This window comes from Oncorhynchus tshawytscha, linkage group LG29 (assembly GCF_018296145.1).
Source record: "Oncorhynchus tshawytscha isolate Ot180627B linkage group LG29, Otsh_v2.0, whole genome shotgun sequence".
Taxonomy (NCBI): Eukaryota; Metazoa; Chordata; class Actinopteri; order Salmoniformes; family Salmonidae; genus Oncorhynchus; species Oncorhynchus tshawytscha.
In genome coordinates, this window is record NC_056457.1 from 10,202,641 (window position 1) to 10,209,111 (window position 6,471).

Below are 6,471 nucleotides of genomic sequence, written 5' to 3' on the forward strand. Positions count from 1 at the left end.
CTGAAAAATTGATTGCCTTGAGAGAGAAGCTGACTGTTAAACAGCCATCACTAACACAGAGAGGCTGCTGCCTACATACAGACTTGAAATCATTGGCCACTTTCATAAATGGATCACTAGTCATAAATCAAATCAATTCAAATGTTATTAGTCACATGCGCCGAATACAACAGGTATTACCTTACAGTGAAATGCTTACTTACGAGCCCCTACCCAACTATGCAGTGAAAAAAAATAGGAATAAGAATAACAAATAAAAGTAACAAGTAATTAAAGAGCAGCAGTAAAATAACAATAGCGAAATTATATACAGGGGGTACCGGTACAGAGTCAATGTGCGGGTGCACCGGTTAGTCGAGGTAATTGAGGTAATATGTACATGTAGGCAGAGTTATTAAAGTGAATATGCATAGATGATTACAACAGAGAGTAGCAGTTGTGTAAAAGAGGGGGGGCAATGCAAATAGTCTGAGTAGCCATTTAATTAGATGTTCAGGAGTCTTATGTCTTGGGGGTAGAAGCTGTTTAGAAGCCTTTTGGACCTAGACTTGGCGCTCCGGTACCGCTTGCCGTGCGGTAGCAGAGAGAACAGTCTATGACTAGGGTGGCTGGAGTCTTTGACAAATTTTAGGGCCTTTCTCTGACACCGCCTGGTATAGAGGTCCTGGATGGCAGGAAGCTTGGCCCCATTGATGACTAGGTCGTACGCACTACCCTCTGTAGTGCCTTGCGGTCGGAGGCCACGCAGTTGCCATACCAGGCAGTGATGCAACCAGTCAGGATGCTCTCGATGGTGCAGCTGTAGAACCTTTTGACAATCTGAGGACCCATGCCAAATCTTTTCAGTCTCCTGAGGGAGAATAGGTTTTGTCGTGCCCTCTTCACGACTGTCTCGGTGTGCTTGGACCATGTTAGTTTGTTGGTGATGTGGACACCAAGGACCTTGAAGCTCTAAACCTGCTCCACTACAGCCACGTCAATGACAAGGGGGGTGTGCTCTGTCCTCTTTTCCTGTTGTCCACAATCATCTCCTTTGTCTTGATCACGTTGAGGGAGAGGTTGTTGTCCTGGCTCCACACGGCCAGGTCTCTGATCTCCTCCCTATAGGCTGTCTCGTTGTCGGTGATCAGGCCTACCACTATTGTGTCGTCGGTAAACATAACGATGGTGTTGGAATCGTGCCTGGCCACTCAGTCATGAGTGAACAGGGAATACAGGAAGGGACTGAGCACGCACCCCTGAGGGGCCCCTGTGTTGAGGATCAGCGTGGCGGATGTGTTGTTACCTACCCTTACCACCTGGGGGCGGCCCGTCAGGATGTCCAGGATCCAGTTGCAGAGAGATGTGTTTAGTCCCATGGTCCTTAACTTATTGATGAGCTTTGAGGGCACTATGGTGTTGAATGCTGAGCTGTAGTCAATGAATAGCTGTTACGCACGCCTCTATGAAGAGGGAACGCAACACCCTGCTACAACTAAACTCTCTGTGAAGCGAAAAAGGTATGGACTGTAGGTGCGAGTAAAAATGACAACAAGCAGAATGTGGTACCGTTTACAAGGACTTTATTCCTTTACACGGTAATATGGGGAAAAGGGGCTGGACGGAACCAAAGCAAAGAAAGTAAATCTCAAAGCCCCCCTCTCCTATCTTACCTGCATACCCACTACTTACCTAATTTAGCACCACCTGGTGCCCTAACCAAAATACAAGGGGTGGTCCGCCCAGGTCTTACCTAGTGTGCCTAGACAGCGAATATGCTACGGGTATATGTATGCCCGCGGGCCTCTTGCCTAAACACTCCCTAGGTGCCTTCCCCTTCCCCCCTGGGAACAAATGAAACAGAATATTAAACAATTTCACAAACAAACTAAGAGACAAAGGACATCAAATAAGTTCTATCTGAGCAACAAACTCACAAAACATACCAACTCTCAGCAATGAACTCCCAGCAAAATCAACCTCTAGCAAAATCTCTCTAGAAAAAATCTCTACAATGACCTCCCAGCAAATCTCTCTAGCAAATCTCTCTAGCAAATCTACCTCCAGCAAAATCCTCTACAAAAAGATCTTCTGAACAGAACACTGGCTTTTATATAGCTTCTGAAGGAATGGGTAATTGGAGACAGCTGTGTCTTGACGAGGGGGCGGGGTCAGCTCTCCAATTAGCCCTGGAGTCGACCAATCAGCTGCTTGAGGGATTTCAGGAAGCCATTTCCTGAAATAAACACATGCAAATACACAAACTACAACACATAATCTGGGGAACGTAACAATAGCATTCTCACATAGGTCTTCCTTTTGTCCAGGTGGGAAAGGGCAGTGTGGAGTGCAATAGCGATTGCATCATCTGTGGATCTGTTAGGGCGGTATGCAAATTGGTGTTGATGTGAGCCATGACCAGCCTTTCAAAGTGCTATGGGTCGGTAGTCATTTAGGCAGGTTACCTTAGTGTTCTTGGGCACAGGGACTATGGTGGTCTGCTAAAAACATGTTGGTATTACAGCTGAAAATACAATATTTTTAGTTATGGAAAGTATATTTTGCAACAGTTTAGATGGTACAATGATTCTCTTGCTTGTTTTGCCACATAAACTGAAATTAGGCTAAGTATTAGAATTTTAGCAACCAGGAAATGGCAAGCAATTTCTGCATAGTGCATTTTTAATATAACAGACTTTTAATTTTAAAAACTTCTTCAGGCTAGGGTCCTTTTTTCTCAATTTCCGCCTGGCTGATGTGCCCAAAGTAAACTGCCTGTTGCTCAGGACCTGAAGCCAGGATATGCATATAATTGGTACCATTGGAAAGGAAACACTTTGAAGTTTGTGGAAATGTTAAAATAATGTAGGGGACTATAACACAATAGATATGGTAGGAGAAAATCCAAAGACAAACCACCAGATCTTTTGTTTTTTGAGAGCCCATGGTCTTACAATGGAAAGTATACGGAAATAATAAAATCTATCTCCAAGTATGCAATTCCTATGGCTTCCACAGGGTGTCAGCACTCTATGTTCAAGGTTTCAGGCTTGTTTCTTCCAAAACTAGTAAGAAATATGAGTGTAAGTACTGGGACACACTATTGGAAATTCGTGTTTGGGTGCACAAGGAAGACAAGACGCACCTGCTAATATCGGTTTCCTATTGAACATACTTCTTTCCATATGAAATATTATAGTTTGATGACATTTTAGGGTATCTGAGGAGTCAATGGAAATGTATTTTGACTTGTTTTAACAAAGTTTAGCAGTAGAATTTTGGATTCCTTTCTCTGCATGTTGAAGGAGTGGATTACTCAATTCGATGGTGCCAACTAAACTGACTTTTTGGGATATAAAGAAGGATTTTATCTAACAAAATTACACTACATGTTATAGCTGGGACCCTTTGGATGACAAATCAGAGGAAGATTTTCAAAAAGTAAGTGAATATTTAATCGATATTTGTGAATTTATGAAACCTGTACCGGTGGAAAAATATTTTGAGGTGGGGCGCCATCCTCAAACAATCACATGGCATGCTTTCGCTGTAATGGCTACTGTAAATCGGACAGTGGAGTTAGATTAACAATAATTTAAGATTTCAACCGATATAAGACACTTGTATGTACCTACATGTTTAATATCCATAATTTTTATGAATATTTATCTGAATTGCGCGCCCTCCAGTTTCACCAGAAGTTGTCCCGCTAGCGAGACGCCTATCCCAGAGAGGAAAATCCAATGTTGGTGCAAAATAAATCTTTAAAGATTCATACGGGCACAAAAGGCACTCCTTTTGTGGAAAGACCCTGATGACTATCAGTTTCAGAGAGTTGATGATAGCCTACCCTCCTCATCTGGCCAGATGCCTTCTTTAAGCATAAGGACAGACTTGGCAAGAGAGTACTGCAACAATGGGAGGATGTCTGTGATTCAATCACTGAGTTGTGAATGATGCCCACGATCTCCATGTCATTCACACACAGAGAGTAGTAAAGAAAGGATAGTGATCTGAACACACACACACACAAACTCATGAGCACACACACACACTGTGTGTGTCATTGTTGAATCCAACACTGAGACAGAAATTTGAGCACTTGTTACTGGATCAGGATTATGTGGCCTGCACTATATTTGCTGGCGTCTTTAGTTTACACAAATTTCTACTGGGCACTACGAGTGGAGCTAATTTTACATCCTGCAGTGATGCACTTTCTCAGGCTGTGTCTCCACTACTGAGTGCTCTAGTCCAACAGTACTCCTTTAACCCAGTCCTACAGTACTCCTTTAACCAAGTCCAACACTACTCCTTTAACCCAGTCCAACAGTACTCCTTTAACCCAGTCCAACACTACTCCTTTAACCCAGTCCAACACTACTCCTTTAACCCAGTCCAACAGTACTCCTTTAACCCAGTCCAACAGTACTCCTTTAACCCAGTCCAACACTACTCCTTTAACCCCGTCCAGCACTACTCCTTTAACCCAGTCCAACAGTACTCCTTTTAACCCAGTACAACACTAGTCCAAAATTATTCCTTTAACCCAGTCCAACACTACTCCTTTAACCCAGTCCAACACTACTCCTTTAACCCAGTCCAACACTACTCCTTTAACCCAGTCCAACACTGTCCCTCTAACCCAGTCCAAAATTATTCCTTTAACCCCGTCCAACACTACTCCTTTAACCCAGTCCAACACTACTCCTTTAACCCAGTCCAACACTACTCCTTTAACCCAGTTCAACACTGTCCCTCTAACCCAGTCCAACACTTCACTTCTAACCCAGTTCAACACTGTCCCTCTAACCCAGTCCAACACTGTCCCTTTAACCCATTCCAACACTGTCCCTTTAACCCAGTTCAACACTGTCCCTTTAACCCATTCCAACACTGTCCCTTTAACCCATTCCAACACTGTCCCTCTAACCCAGTCCAACACTGTCCCTTTAACCCAGTCCAACACTACTCCTTTAACCCAGTTCAACACTGTCCCTCTAACCCAGTCCAACAATGTCCCTTTAACCCAGTCCAACACTGTCCCTTTAACCCATTCCAACACTGTCCCTTTAACCCAGTTCACCACTGTCCCTTTAACCCATTCCAACACTGTCCCTTTAACCCATTCCAACACTGTTCCTTTAACCCAGTCCAACACTACTCCTTTAACCCAGTTCAACACTACTCCTTTAACCCAGTTCAACACTGTCCCTCTAACCCAGTCCAACACTGTCCCTTTAACCCAGTCCAACACTGTCTCTTTAACCCATTCCAACACTGTCCCTTTAACCCATTCCAACACTGTCCCTTTAACCCATTCCAACACTGTCCCTTTAACCCATTCCAACACTGTCCCTTTAACCCATTCCAACACTGTCCCTTTAATCCAGTTCAACACTGTCCCTTTAACCCATTCCAACACTGTCCCTTTAACCCATTCCAACACTGTCCCTTTAAACCAGTTCAACACTGTCCCTTTAACCCAGGCCAACACTGACTCTTTTACCCGTGACAACACTGCACCTTTTACTGCAGTGGGCTAAATCAGGGTCACACAGAGTGTTTCTTGGTAGTTTTACACAAATCTACAAAAGTATACACCTCAAACACATGGTTATGGGCTTATAAAAAAGAAGACACCTGTAGATATAGAGTTGAAATGTATTCAATTTTGAGTTTGCATCCCAATATTACACTTTTTAGACATCACATATTACTGAAATATAAGAAAACTAAAACACCAGATTTTCAGTTGTAATTTAAAAAAAAACATGTTTATTCATTATGAAATTATGAAAAATATTCATAACATTCGACCCATGAAGCCACTAGAGGGCGTTTTTGGGCTTTGACTGCAGGGAATGAACCCAAATACATTTAAAAACTCCACAGTTAAAGCTTTAGGGTTTTGAATGCAACCCTGAAAATACCAAGAGAGAATCTCAATTCCAAAACCTTGCATCCTCTCTCCTCGCCTCCTCAAAACCCATTGGATGAATAAGCCAGAGGTCATGCCCCTCGAACCTTGAGGTTAAATATGACAGAACCACCAGATGTACATTAACCTGCCTCGTATAAACCTTCTCCTCCAATGGGTTTTGAGAAGGAGGTGAGGATAAAGGAGAGAGGACGTGAGGAGAAGGCAATTGAGAGGGTAGCCTAGTGGTTAGAGAGTTGGTCTAGTAACCGGAAGGTTGCAGGTTCAAATCCCCAAGCTGACAAGGTACAAATCTGTCCTTCTGCCCCTGAACAGGCAGTTAACCCACTGTTCCTAGGCCGTCATTGAAAATAAGAATTTGTTCTCAACTGACTTACCTAGTTAAATAAAGGTAAAATAAAAAAATCTACTTCTAGCCCCTGAAGGCAGAGGGCAGTACCCTACTGTAAATCAGAAAGAGATCAGAGATTGGGAAGAGATCTGAAAGAAAATTCAACATAAAGTGGAGATCATTTGGATTAGTGATGTTGAAGGACAAATTTTTTTTTTGA